The sequence below is a fragment of the Colias eurytheme genome, chromosome 31, assembly GCF_061535395.1.
Source record: "Colias eurytheme isolate Ceu_HAF_F1 chromosome 31, ilColEury1 Martin Lab GWU primary, whole genome shotgun sequence".
Classification (NCBI taxonomy): domain Eukaryota; kingdom Metazoa; phylum Arthropoda; class Insecta; order Lepidoptera; family Pieridae; genus Colias; species Colias eurytheme.
In genome coordinates this window covers 326,058-342,032 of record NC_143010.1, presented here as the reverse complement: position 1 = coordinate 342,032, position 15,975 = coordinate 326,058, and the positions used below count along the sequence as shown (strand labels likewise).

The 15,975-nt window shown below is 32.8% G+C and overlaps 1 protein-coding gene and 1 long non-coding RNA gene across 2 annotated transcripts in view; one reads left to right on the top strand and one right to left on the bottom strand.

Annotated features, from left to right (window-relative positions):
- The window catches only part of LOC149895305 (uncharacterized), a 43,769-nt gene that overhangs the window by 2,462 nt on the left and 25,332 nt on the right, over window positions 1-15,975 (top strand). The window lies entirely within an intron of this gene.
- LOC149895306 (uncharacterized) lies at window positions 4,846-6,509 on the bottom strand. The gene is made up of 3 exons (XR_016458485.1): window positions 6,239-6,509; window positions 5,539-5,680; window positions 4,846-5,193 (listed from the first exon to the last, which is right to left on the bottom strand). It is a non-coding gene; the product is annotated as an uncharacterized LOC149895306 (long non-coding RNA).

The window sequence follows — 15,975 nt, the reverse complement described above, 5'->3', positions numbered from 1 at the left end:
AATTTTTCTTTAAATTTAACTTTCATGTTCGAGACACCAGCTGACGTATAATACACCATGTTGTAACCAGCTGACTATTTTTTTTCGTTGAGATATTGGGTTAGCTACAATTTGACAAATTTTTAGCTGAGAGGAAATGAATGAATGAATGTATTTTTTTTCCTATGTGCGTGGGAGGCTACAACCGCTCACCCCCCCAACCGAGCGCCAGCTGACGTTCACGAGGCTTTATAATACTATACTCTCATGCGTCTGACGAATTATCTCTTGAGAGGAAATAGTTAACCAAATTTGCACCTGGCTCCCTAACCAAGACCAGCAGGAGCGCGCGGAGCGACGCGGGTGAAACCGCGAAGCGCAGCTATGTAGTGAGTAAATATATGTATGTATATAGATATAAATAGACTAGTATTCCACCCGCGACTTCGCTTATACGTGCTCATAGCTATAAAATGCTATCATATAATATCTATACAGGTGGTCAGATGATATCTATTCCATATAAATATATAATTTATTGTCTTTTTATAGTTCTACGTGTAATATTTTGTCATGTGTGGTCGATTTTTGGAATTATTGACTAGTTTACCAACCTGGTTGTGCTTGGAATTTAGATAAACTAAATATTTTTTTGGCATTTATTGAAGAAAAAAAAACTAGAAAAGTCTTAGTCGGAGCCTGTGATTCCACTTTCCACATTTGAATATTTTACAGTGAGTGAGCAATAGGTATATTATTAATTCGAAAGTATGTTTGGTTATCACGCGAAAACGGCTATATCAAATTAGATAAAATTTTGCACATAGATAGATTCAGTCTCAATAAAACAAGCAAAACCGAGGCGCTTAGCAAGTATTAAGACCGGTTTCGACATGCACCTTATTATAATCGCAAAATATGATAAACTCTCAACTGACCTAATTTTGGTGCTAAGTTGTTAATTATTTCTCATTATCTTATAATAATTTTATTACACGGTATAAAAATAAGTGGTTACAAATTTGCGGTACCCTAATTCTTAATCTTACTATAAATTATATTTGACTAGCTGTGCCACGCGGTTTCACCCGCGTGGCTCCGATCCTAGTGGTTTTAGCGTGACGATATTACAAATCGGACCAGTAGTTCCCGAGATTAGCGCGTTCACACAAACAAACAATCAAACTCTTCAGCTTTATAATCTATCTATAATGATATAAAATTCTCGTGTCACAATGTTAGTCTGCATACTCCTCCGAAACGGGTGGACCGATTCTCATGAAATTTTCTGTGCATATCGGGTAAGTCTGAGAATCGGCCAACATCTATTTTTCATATGTACCACGGGCGAAGCCGGGGCGGACCGCTAGTTATATATAATGATTTAACAACATTTTCTCAAAATACACAAAATAATGTTCATTTTGTCGTTACTTTAAGCGTAAATAAAAACCTTTCTGTCAAGTTTCATGTTCATATGTAAATTTCTCAATGTTTCATAATATTTTTCAAAGGTTAAGCAACGCACACAGCAGTCAGCCAATGGATGGGTTACCACATGCAACAGAGTTGCAGTAACGGTATAGAATATAAAAGTGCTATGAATACTAAAAATAACTAAATTTTGTCGCAAAATATTTTATTACTCTGTGGTGTGCCCGTATGCCGACGGTCATATTGGATCGTTAATTTTTAGGGTTCTGTAGGAAAAATATTGTTTATTAATTATTTTATTACTGATATAGGTACTATATATTTATATAAATAAATACTTCGTAATAACTTTAATATGACGTAAAAATTACAAGTTTTGATGAAAACTTTTTATTTTAAAATTTAAATCATTTAGTTACGAACCTCGAGAATGGCCGAGTCTATTTGTATGATGATAATTTTTGAATTAATAAACCGCTTTTGCTCTGAATTTAACAAAAGAAACTAAATGAGTCCGAAAATAAGCAATAATAAAAATTATGTTCTAAGGGCCGATTTTTCAATGCTTGGATAAAACTTATCCGTCCAATAAAGTATTACACGATAATATTAAAATGTCACGTAAACTGTCAAATACGGGCAATTAGAATACGTTTTTAAAATGGTGGTTTTATACATTATTCGACGAATAAGTTTTATCCAAGCATTGAAAAATCGGCCCTAAATGTAACGACAACGATGCGTAAAATTACTTAAAAGTTAAAATATATTCCTATAAAAAACATTGTTCTAACATAAAAATAAAAAACTGTGTTTTAAAACCGTTAATAAATTAAATCAACATTTTCTACAGAATCCGTTCCTGTTAAACGAAGCTTGTAATTCTTAACGGACGTAGAATACTTGCAATAATACTTATGTTTTAATACGTCTATATGCAATTTTTTACTTAATACGTACTTTATGGTAATTTTATCGTGAGAATCCTTTTAATTTATAAATAGACTAGCGGTCCGCCCCGGCTTCGCCCGTGGTACATATTTCGCAATAAAAGGTAGCCTACGTTCTTTCTCAGGGTGTAAAGATTATCTGTGCCAAATTTCATCAAAATCGGTTCAGTAGTTTTTGCGTGAAAACCATACATAGGTACATACATACATACAAACCTACGAGGATAGATTCTTCGAAGTAACGTAAAAATATATAAATATATGTGCCTCGTAGTCGTATATAGTAAAACCTTCCTCGAGGAACAATATCTTTTAAAAATAAATACTTACTAAAAACCTTCATGAATAAAAAAACCGCATCAAAATTCGTTGCGTAGTTTTAAAGATTTAAACATACATAGGGACTGACAGATAGCGACTGTTTTAGAAACCTTTTTAACACGCTTATATTAGCTTCATTTGTATGTTTGTATGTAACCTGCAGTAACCACCCTGAGTCGATATTGACCCACTTTATTGGATTCAATTCAAACTTTGTACATTTACTTTTTTATTGTTCGATAATTTCACAAGTTTTTTAAGTGAAACTTTTATTACATCGTCTCAAACTTTTTGGTCTGTGTAGTGCATGTCGCGTGTATCGCGGCTGCCGAGTAGGTATACCTACTCGGCAGCCGACCGTCACGCGACATGCGCTACACAAAGCAGTGTTCGGAACCGTTCGAACAGTTTCACTTTTACCATGGTTTCATAAAACCACACAATATTTTTTTTATCTACACATATTCCTTATTTATAATATTAGTATAGATTATGCAAGCGAAGCCATGTGCCTCAACTAGCAGGTCCAATTTCCGTTAACGCCCGTTCTAGCTCAGTACACAAGCTCTGACCGTGACGATCGTCTTAACGGCACGTCGTGTGGACGTCAGTGGGTCGACACTTAGAACATCGTTTTGGTTAGGATTCCATTATCAAGCAATTTTAAACTTCATTCAATTGACATAGAGTTCAAATTATTTTGTACTTTTCCAAGACCTAAGGGCGAGTCTGGCATGCCAACATTTAGAAAAAATAAAAATATTTCTAATGTTGGCCTCTCCGATGTAATCATATATTATAAGATTTATTATTTTAGTTTTAATTATTTATTATTATTTCTTCTTTTTTTTTAAACCTTATTTTTGTACATTTTAATTTTAAGCTAGTACATTTATAAATTATTTCTTTCTTTCTTCGATTTCTTGTCAATGGTTAAGACTTAAGCATAGACAACGTCTTGATGTTGATTCGTTGTTTGTTAATTTGAATTCAAAATGGCGTTTTATTTTGTTTTGGTGGAAGTTAAACAAAATTTGTTCTTCATAAATCGTAGATTTTGTTATTTACTCAGTTAATCAAAGTGTACATTGAATTTGTTAATTTGTAGTATTTCTGCCAAAAGTGAAAAAAGAAGAAAAAGTGTTATGTGTAAACAATGTTAAAATCTTTGTGTGTACTTAATAATTATTTGATTTATGACTTAATATTTGCAATATGTACCCAATGACTGTTCTATATGGAAGATAAAACATAATAATTACATAACAATTTATGAGAAAACTTCTCTATTACGTCATGTTCTGGCTGTAGAATCAATTGGAGAAATATTATTATGTCCAAAGAAAACAACGGCTTCTTCATATACAATTCCAATATGGCGATCCGAACGGCAACGATATAATATTATTGGTATCGAAATTTAGAACGAGATTTTAAAATAGAAATCCCACAAAATGTTTCAAGGAAAAGTATAAAATGTGAATCAACTGTATTCACATAATATTTAAGCCGCTAACCGAATTAAGTCCTACATGCCTAAATAAAGATATTCAGCAAAATTCAAATGGAATTAACCATTTTTGCCTATTATATAAAAATGTTATTATATAATTATAAATATTATATTATAATAAACTTATTGATCTACAATGTTGGTGTTTTATTTTTAATTTCCTATAAATTTGAATAAGGATGAGAACTAGTAGTGATGTTACCCAGCATCGAAAATTTTATCGATATCGATATGAAGTTTTATCGATAATATGCACTCAAAAAGACATCACTAGCACGTCAACTTTTAAATGTTGGCAGCAATGTGTGTCATTTTTGACGTAAGTGAGCTTATGTTGGTATATAAGATTCGCCCTTAGCCACAGATCTAGCACTACTAGATTCCGAACATGCGTGGCCACCTCAGTGCATTTCGCTCTATCTTCGAGTGTTGCCATTTTATAAACATTCCTACATTTTAGGGAAAATTTTCATTAAAAATACGTCCTCAAATTCACTCTAACATTAATTATTTATTACAATTCAGTGTAATAAATAAATAATATTAGGTGAATTTGAGGACGTATTTTTAATGAAAATTTACCGTTGTAGTTTTTATAAACATAATATACATTCGAGAAGGGAAGACCACAAATAAAGGAATATTAAATTCAGATACAGTTTCAATGTGTTTTATTATCATAGGTTATTTTACACATGTATAAATTTCTGTGCTAAGGGCCGATTACAAATATTGGAACATAAAAATCAAGTAGGTACAAAATCTACATAGCCCGATGTCGAATGTTTTTCGTACGTAAACGTACGCTTTTGGGCTTATGAAATTTAGATATAAGGAAAAGTTGCGTAATTGGCTTGAATATCGTTTCCTTGAGTTTTAGAAAATATTTATTTCCGTTTTCGATGCTGCGGAGAACTTCTGTTTCTTCCATATTTATAAGCATTTAACAAGCAATTTCTTAAGACGATTAGCTGATATCTGTTTTTGCTTCTGCAACTGAAAAAATAAATTTTATAATATAAAATATTTTTTGTGTCAAGGCCATTGTATTAATTATTTTAATACCAATATATTGGTATCAAAGTATAACATTAATATACATATATAGCAAATAATTAGAAATAAAAATACTTCAATATATTAAATTTGAAACTATGGCATCAAAACAACTCTGCTTTTAGAAATAAAAACATTTTTTAAAGAGAAATGCTAACAATTAATGGCAAATAAAATGGAATTAATGATTAATTTACTCCGGTTATAATTTTTTATCCATTATTAAGTATGTATTACCAAATAACTTGTTATTTTTATTAATTAAGATGTATTTTTAGTACAAACCAGTTTTCGAGTTTTAGCACCTGGGGACACATTTTAATCATTTGATTTCTGTCTATTCCTTTTAACTCCTCTATAGCTCGTTGATGGTATTGGAATTTGGATCATCATTTTGTGTTGCCGATACTGACTGCACAGATTCAAACTAAAAAAATATAAATTCTTAGATTTATATTTTACTTTTATTTTACTAGAGAGTTAATGTTAAAAGCAATTTAATATGTAACAAAGTTTAATAAACGCATATGAAAATAATCTATCTTAGGGTTATAGGGAAATCTAACAATAGAATTTGATTGTGATTTAAAATCAACTTCTTAAAATGTAGATAAGTAATTACATTCATGCTTATTGTTGGCGTAGCATTTGACTGAAGGAGAGATAATTTAGGTTTGCAAACAAAAAAATTGCGTTAAAATTCTTTGAACATATTCTCGCTTTTTAGATGGTACCCAATTTTACCGACTAGCATCAATCCATATTTTACGAATGCCAGAATACGTTGGAAAACTATTGGACAAACATTTTTTTGCAATTTTGTGGACTTTTTTTCCCATTTGCAGGCAACATTGTGATTGAGGTTATCTTACACTTAAAACCTAAAACTACCACGAAATATTAACAATAAGAATGATCAGTTGATAGGAAACAGTCAAATAAAATGATTCTGATATTATGTATCTTTATTTAATTGTTTACTTACGAATGAAACGAAATTCCATCGGCGTTTGTTTCCGTGCGGCTGTTATAGCCTAATACGCTGCAACCACCCATAATTATAAACACTCAGTACACGTAGGACATTCAGAACACTTTTATAATTAACTTCCAAATGTATTTATCACCAAAAAGAACAGTAGACACAAGAAAACTAATTAAATATCAGATCTGCTTTGTTTGTTTGGCCCAGATTTGACATTGGGCCATCTAAAAAGTGGCCACGCAGATAAGGACAAAAAAAACGTATCTACATCCCCTTCACTCACATAGTGAAAGCGTAGCTATCTATCTCGTTTCACCATAGCATTGCATATCTACTAGTGCTAGATCTGTGCCCTTAGCCAATACATGCATATGTGTGCGTGAGCTCGAAATCAAAGTACTGAGTGCCGTCTCTTACTATATTACTTGCTCTGTGGTGGACGTTAAACGATATCGTATCGTGTGGTCGTACGGTCGTGTGGTCGTATGGTCGTGTGGTAAACGAGATTTGGGTGTTAAAAATTTATCTATACTAATATTATAAAACTGAAGAGTTTGTTTGTTTGAACGCGCTAATCTCGGGAAGTACTGGTCCGATTTGAAAAATTATTTCAGTGTTAGATAGCCCATTTATCGAGGGCTATAAGCTTTTAGTTAGCTCATAGTTTTTCCTACCTATAGGAAAATCAACAGAATATAATGACAATATTTGAATCGGGATTTCCCATTTACATAATTGCTCGTTTATTTAATTTTAAGTTACAAGTAAAGACTTCCTCAAAATATAGAAAGAATACCTACACCAAAATCGTAACCATACATCAATTTTAAAATTACTCCAGTAATTTTCGGAGAATACAATATACATACATACATACGAAAACAGTCGATTCTTTACAACAACAAAGAGACATGTAATTTTGAATTTTCACAAAGAGATTTCTTACAATTATTAACAAAAGAAGATATGGTTCACCTTAATTGGACAAATTATAGACTTTACTCAAATACCTTTTAAATTTGGTAATTAAAGACTTTTAACCGATTTAAAACGGGATTTATTCTTATTTAACGTAAAAAAATAGGTGTTAGAATCCATTTTTGATTAAATTCAAACTATTTACACTTATCAAGGATCGGTGACAATAACTAATTTTATTTATCTTATTTATGGGCCGATTTTTCAATGCTTGAATAAAACTTATCCGTCCAATAAAGTATTACACGATAATATTAAAATGTCACGTAAACTGTCAAATACGGGCAATTAGAATACGTTTTTAAAATGGTAGTTTTATACATTATTCGACGAATAAGTTTTATGCAAGCATTGAAAAATCGGGCCTAAAGCGTATGTAAAATATTTTTTTTAAGATTTTTAGAATCTGTTAAGTCTTAAAAAATCAACTTACTAGTCCTACTGATATTATAAACAAGCTGTGCCCCTCGTTTTTACCCGCGTTGCTCCGCTCCTATTAGTCTTAGCGTGATGATATATCGCCTATAGCCTTCTTCGATAAATGGGCTATCTAACACCGAAATAATTGCACGCCTCATAAGCGAAGCGTTGAGGTGGGTACTACTGTCACTTCGCGCAAAACATCTGATTTTTCAAACTTAAAATGTCTTTATGTATCATACATTGCACTTGTAAGATAATACATACACACACATATTAAGAAAAAACACTATTTTTAACGTTCATGATATTTTTGATGTCATTTTTGTTATTTAAACTAGTTAAAAAACAGTTTAAAAAAGTTCTGTCTTGGACGTCCGTGTGTCTGTATGTGCGGATCCTTTTTCTTGTTAACACGATAGCGACCGAAATACTTTACTAATCGAGTCTTTTTTTTTCTCTTACGCTTGAGTATGCTCAGGAATAGAACCCTTTCATTTTTCAGGGTCTGATTCGATGTGGTTTAATTGTTATTAAATATTTTTCAAATCGGACCATTAGTTCCTGAGATTAGCGCGTTCAAACTTTTCAGCTATAATATTAGTATAGATTCAAGCGACTTTGTTTTATACTATGTAGGTACAATGTTCTATCAGGGTACATTCACGGATCGATAATTTCACCCCCGTGCGTTCACCCCGACAGATGTGAGGGGGCGCGTGCGCAATCCATACTGTTACACTTGGATTAAAAATTATTTAATTGTGAGGGTTTATTTTGATGGTAGACAATCATCTAAAAATGCGAAAAAAATGAGATATTTTCGAAAAAAAAGATGATTTTTCGCTGCTGAACGTTGTATGAAAAAATAGGAAAGGCTGTTTTTGTTGCTGATTTTTTTAATAGTTTAATGGTTAATTTGGGTTTATGTATATGTTATATTTATATAGAAATAAAAAAATACATAAAAAATGTATACGATGGTTGGACCTCACCCTTGAGAAAGTCGTGATATTTTTACCCGACTGCATTCTGTATAAAATGTTTTTTTAAATAAATCATAACATTGTTTACAATTATTCGATCTACAATTGTTTACAATAGATGTTTCAATGTATCTAAATATAATTGTTCTACATCACGAAGAAACCGGCATATTTATTAAATGACGTATGTAATGTGACATCTGCCACGCACTTGGCTGGTATATACCCTAAAATGTTCTTAAATTATAAATTTTGTTTAAAGTATCTTCACCCGCATTGCTCCGCTCCTGTTGGTCTTAGCGTGATGATATATGTATAGCCTATAGCCTTCCTCGATAAATGGGCTATCTAACACCAAAAGAATTTCAAATCGGACCAGTAGTTCCTGTAGCACAATATAGCACTAGATATCCACCCGCGGCTTCGCCCGCGTTCTCTAAAATAATAATCTGTGATAACAGAATGAAAATCGGTGCAGTTATTTTTTATTTTACCACGAACAGACAGCAAGCATTTTCTATATAATATTAGTTATTTAGTTGGAATATCATTTTGTAAGTATTGATCTCTTATATATAAAATTCTCGTGTCACAATGTTAGTCTGCATACTCCTCCGAAACGGGTGGACCGATTCTCATGAAATTTTCTGTGCATATCGGGTAAGTCTGAGAATCGGCCAACATCTATTTTTCATATGTACCACGGGCGAAGCCGGGGCGGACCGCTAGTAATATGTAGTATAATTTCTTTGGTTTATTTTAATTCTGCTAACAAAAACTTCAATTATCTTCATTCCTATAACTCGCGCGAGTTAAATTGACACCTGAAAAATGGTCCTGTCCCTTTCACTCCATTCTATTATCACGTGAGAGTGAAAGAGACGGGTATAGATAGCAGGTCTCAAGTTGACTTGCGCGGGTTGTACACAGTTAAATTAAAATACATAACTTCACAAGGAAGTCAAATTAGATTCAACCCTTTACAATGATGATCATATCTCATTGTAGAGAGAGATAGCGCTATATGTTAGAGAGAGATAGCTAGTGGTCAAAACTGGTATGTTTTTTTTTTGTTGGCTAGAATTTTTATATACCACATCGGTAATGGGAGCCAAATGCTGGAAGATAGAAAAGTTTGAAGATGTTGACGAAATATAAATCTTCTTATATATAAAAATGAATCGCAAAATGTGTTGGTAAGCGCATAACTCGAGAACGGCTGAACCGATTTCGATAATTCTTTTTTTATTATATTCCTTGAAGTACGAGGATGGTTCTTATGTAGAGAAAACGTAAACATGTACCACGGGCGAAGCCGGGGCGGACCGCTAGTAAATAAATAAATATTATAGGACATTATTACACAAATCGACAATATGTATAAGATGTCTATAAAAATATTGAAAAATACAGTTTTTTTTTTATTTTCCTGATAAGTAAGGGATTTAAAAATGATGTTTGTAATTTCAATTTTAGTTTGAGCGAAATATAGAAATTTTAACAATTTCCTCTAAGAACCTAATAAGAACTTGCAATTGCTTTTTTTTCTGTTAATCGTTAAGTTTGAACAATATTTGTAATTAAATAAGTATTAATTTAATATTAAAAAAGCGTGTGAGCACACGTGTCAGAAGTGAAACTTCTTTGGCAAAATTCAAAGGTACAAAAATCGTCGCCTTCATGACGCGACGGTATCGCCATGACGCGACCTTGAGATTTTACTCTCAACGCTTCTAAAGAAGTTTTACATCAAAAAAAGTTAAAATGCGGAGAATTTTTTTACTAAGAAACTGACCATTTCCTTATTCATACGTTACCACGAGCGAAGCCAGGGCAACTCGCTTGTATGTAATAAATGACATACAGACGGAAGTGACTATTACAGCGACAGCTGTTACCATAATTACTTAATTAAGCTAAATTTTACTCGTTACATAGTTACATACTACTTCTTGCCCGTGGATTCGTTCACTATACATAATATCAAATATGTATTACTAAAATATGGTCTATGACTGTGAAAAATATCATCAAAATATGTTGAGCCGTTTATGATAAATGCGTAAAAAAAACCGTGAATATTATTTCAAAGTTAAAATTGTAAATTGCATAAAAATTTCTATAGTCCGTTACTAATAAACATTCTTAACACTCACTATGTTATTTCTACACCTTTATTTTTCAATAATCTATCAATTCTAAAAATTCCATCCTATTCAATTCAGCCGTTGAAGACGTATTTAAATCAAGTACAAGTTACAACACTGGGATTCTCTAACAGAGGTTTATGTAATGAAACCGGTTTAAAAGAATGTCGTAATGATCCTGTGGGCGTATGGGATAATAATATTTATATAAATGTTTGTATGTGTGTCTGTAAGGATTTGATGAACAGATTTGGATGGTATTTGTAAAATATGGAAGGTGATTTGTCATTTTATTTTCAATTTTCGGAAAAAAAAACTAGTTTAAATAATTAAACATTTATATACTTACAGATCCCTATTTGGCTATTGTAATAAAAAAACTATTCATTTTTTCATCTCACACTCATATTATAATTTATATTAAATGAACTAATACTGCAGGGTCTAATAGAATACGCCTAACAAGACAAGCTTGGTGGACGGACTCAAAATTGGAACATCTAGGAACTACCAAGAAACGGTAACAAGAAAAAATTTCATGAGTTTAGCTTATTAAATCGACTTTTGAGCTTTTTAAATTGACTTCCAACATCTTCAACAACGCATAGACTTACATTTAAAAATAAAAACAAAAACCATAGAGCATCAAGCTCTTGGCCACAAAAAACTCACGCATCAAAAAAGAAAAAAACCGGTACACGTCTATGATACGTTGAGATTCAAATTCGGAACGGTAAATAGAAAGTTTTTTTTCATTTGAACTTGGCTGTGTTTGACTTTGACATTGACAGCGCGGTAATGAACGTTGCGTCAATATTACGAAATCGTTGTGTGTATTTTGGATATGTTTAATTTACAGTTATATGTTTGCAGACAAACATTAACAATGTTCGTACGTAATAGTAAGTAAATAGCAATAATTTGAATGGATTCATTTATTTTACTAGACTTCTTTTAGAAGCTCGTTTGAGTCTTCATAGTATAGCGCCCGACAAACTTCTTGACCAAAAAGTAGCGTGATGGCCGATGGGGGAAGCTTGCGCATAATATAAAAAAATATACTAAAACTTGATGCGCAAACTTCCCCCACCACACTACTTTTTGGCCAAGAAGTTTACCGGGCGCTAAATATAGTCATATTTACCACTGATTCGGAATAAAGATTCATCAAAGAGCCGTTAAAAAAACGTAGTAAGTAAATACCTTATACAAAGCTTCAAGACAATAATATAGAAGATGAGTAGTAGCTTGACGATCTACGGGTAGATTGTTATTTCAAGTAGGTATCTTTATAGCTTTTGTTTCTATTTAAAACGTGGTAAAATTTTTATAACTATTCGACTAAGGGCTGATTTTTCAATCCCTGGATAAAACTTATTCGTAGAATAATGTATAAAACTACCATTTTAAAAACGTATTCTAATTGCCCGTATTTGACAATTTATGTGACATTTTAATATTATCGTGTAATACTTTATTGGACGGATAAGTTTTATCCAAGCATTGAAAAATCGGCCCTAAAGAAAAGTTCATTAGAAAAGAAATAACCCATCTTGTTACATAACATATACACAATAAATCGAATCATAAAAAGTCCAATCCATAATTACATCCTATAACCTGTCATAGATTAAAAAAAAGAAGCCACAGCGACCACAGACCAAACATGAGCATAGACTATAGACCCTATATGTCGTGATGTTATTTTTTCACCACATTTTGCGCCATTCTAAATCCATGATGGCGGCTGCGTTCCAGAGCGACTTTTTTTTCGTGCACTGATTTTTCTTATCTATGGATAGAAAATGTGATTATTATATTTAATGGTATATTATTTATAAGGCCTTGATCTCGCTTCTTTAATGTAGTTTTCTAGTTCTCATTAAGAATGCTATGTGATAGGGAACTATAACTACTTTGATCACTCATATCACTCTCTCTTTTGTTCTATAAATATTTTTATCATAATGAAAAACGTTTCGAAGCCAAAGAAAAAGTAGCATCTATTGTTATCATAACTATTAATAGTCTATCTCTGTACCAAATTTCCTTTTAATCCGATGAGCCGTTTCGGCGTGAAAGTGAAACAACCATTTATTCTTACAAACTCGTAAAAATAATAGAATAAGTATATATTCAAAGTCTTAAAAATGAGATGCCACAAGAATGCTTGAAAAAATAGTGTTGTTAAAGGCTTATATTATTTATGTATTGTTAAAGCTTAGTGTTGAGCAAAATACAGTCGCCGACGAAAGTGGTTCATTTAATTATTAAATATTTTGATCACTCACTTAGAAATCCAATCTACCTAATAGCAATACTTGACTTGACTTCGACAGTAATAAATCAGTTTGATGGTTTGAAATATGTTGTGATTAAAGTCCTTAATATTATACTTAAGAACGGATTTTAAACGGTTTGGAAAGCAGTTTCTATAACCGACAGGAAGCTGTAGATCCGGTTACCTATCTTAATCTCGAATTTTAATATTCCGAATATGATAATCCAGAAAACGTTTGGACATTTTTTCATAACCCCGAATTTTAAAATTTCGAAGTTTTGTTTGCCATATAATCGCAACTCCGAATTTCATTTGCCCATTTCTTTGTTTGTACGACGTTTTACAATCCAGACGAATGAGTTCCAGACATACGAAATCTAAATGCACAAAATCCAGATGACCGTAATCCATATGCACGAAAGCCAGATTTTTAAAACACAAATTTTTGAAATACAGTTAATTGATATCCAGACAAACAATGTCCAGATTATTGAAATTCAAATAAACGATATCCAGCGAAACGAAATCCTTCCAGGGGGTCGCAGCACGAACCTAACCTAACCTACTGAATAGATTTTAACACTTTAACCTTTCTGTAATGGGCAAGTAAAACAATAGCGAGTCGGTTCTGGCACTCGCCGGCCGCTGCCGCGGCACGCTCGCTTCGCTCGCTCGGCTCGTGCATGGGGGGTCACAGTTCAAACCTAACCTAACCTACTGAGTCGAATTTGACACTTAAACCTTTCTGTAATGGGCAAGAAAAACAATAGCGAGTCGGTTCTGGCACTCGCCGGCCGCTGCTGCGGCACGCTCGCTTCGTTCGCTCGGCTCGTACATGGGGGGTCACAGTTCAAACCTAACCTAACCTACTGAGTCGAATTTGACACTTAAACCTTTCTGTAATGGGCAAGAAAAACAATAGCGAGTCGGTTCTGGCACTCGCACTGGTTTATTTTCAGTCGATAGTAAAGGTATAATCACGATTGTATGGAAATCAAATAAAAAGATTATGAAAATCTGGCAATAGTTTATCTGTTATACGATTATATGGTAACCAAATAAAAAGATTATGAAAATTTGGCAATAGTTTATTTGGAAAATGGTACGATGGGAAACAAAAAAAAGTATTCTGAGAATCTGGTATAATTAGATCTGTATTATGAGAATACGGGAAACAAAAAAATACTTTTTAAAAATCTGGTTTTGGTGCATCTGGAAATTGATTCATCTGGGAAATTAAAAAAGGAATTTTAAAAATTTGTCATTCATTACATCTGTCTTTTAAAAGTTCTAACAACCGTTTTCGGGGTTTTAAGATTCGGGTAATAGAAATTCGAGTTTTTAATAGGTTACCTAATAATCCATACTAATACATATTATAAATGCGAAAGTAACTCTGTCTGTCTGTCTGTTACTCAATCACGCCTAAACTACTGAACGAATTTGCATGAAATTTGGTATGGAGATATTTTGATACCCGAGAAAGGACATAGGCTACTTTTTATTGCGAAATATGTACCACTGGCGAAGCCGGGGCGGACCGCTAGTAATATTATAAAGCTGAAGAGTTTGTTTGTTTGTTTGAACGCGCTAATCACGGGAACTACTAGTCCGATTTGAAAAATTCTTTCTAATTTCTAAAACCAACTTAATTGTGGTATTTTTTTATTTTCAACTAGTGGTCCGCCCCGGCTTCGCCCGTGGTACATATTTCGCAATAAAAAGTAGCCTATGTCCTTTCTCGGGTATCAAAATATCTCCATACCAAATTTCGTGCAAATTGGTTCAGTAGTTTAGGCGTGATTGAGTAACAGACAGACAGACAGAGTTACTTTCGCATTTATAATATTAAAAGTATGGATTTATTACCATTTTTCATACTACAATAAGTATTTTCATTTTTAATCTTTCATCCAGTTTACCGTTCATTATTAGTTTTACTGCTTTACAACTTGTGCATTTTTTTTCACAATTTGTCCTTCACGACTTAATCACTCGACTGTACACTTATTGCTAACATCCTGGCTTGATAAAGGGTAGGTTGTTGAACTACAATATTTGAACAAGCGAAGCACGTGGGATAAGTATGTCTGTCGTAGGTCTTCGAAGACCACCTGTGTTAGAAGTCAAGATGTAGAACCTTAAGGTAGCTTTTTTGAACCGACTAAGAAAGAGGTTGTAAATTCTTTTTTTCAGACTTAGAACTTTTGACTGGGTGACTCGATTTTGAAGTCTTTTTAATTATTATACACTAGCTTTCCGCCTGCGGCTTCGCCCGCGTTTTAAAAAAAAAACCGCATAGTTCCCGTTCCCGTGGGATTTCCGGGATAAAACCTAGCCTATGTCACTCAGAAATGATGTAGCTTTCCGACAGTGAAAGAATTTTTCAAATCTGCCAAGTAGTTTCGGAGCCTATTCAATTCATACAAACAAACAAACAAAAAATCAAACCTTTCCTTTTTATAATATTTGTATAGACATAGCACCGCCTAGGGCTAGAGAAATTTAAGGTAAATAAGGAAATTCAGTATTTAGTAGATTTATCTTGTCCGCCTAACACGAAAGCCGACACGAAAGCTGACAGCTCGGTGTTATTACACAATTCATTTCACTCCTATTTGTTATTCATTTAAGGGCCAATCCTTGTTTAAAACTTACCTGTCCAATAAAGTATTACACGATAATATTAAAATGTCAACTGTAAACCGTCAAATACGGGCAATTAGAATACATTTTTGAAATGGTAGTATAATACGTGTTTCGACGAATAAATTTTAACCAAGGATTGAACCTTCATTTTCGCACATATTGTGATTAGACAATAACTAGAGCAAATTTCGCCCTTGGTCCAGCATGTCCATCTGTTGCCATGGGAACCATCTCCTTGTACATTCTCAGTGCCCCCAAAGAAATTAAGAAAAAAAA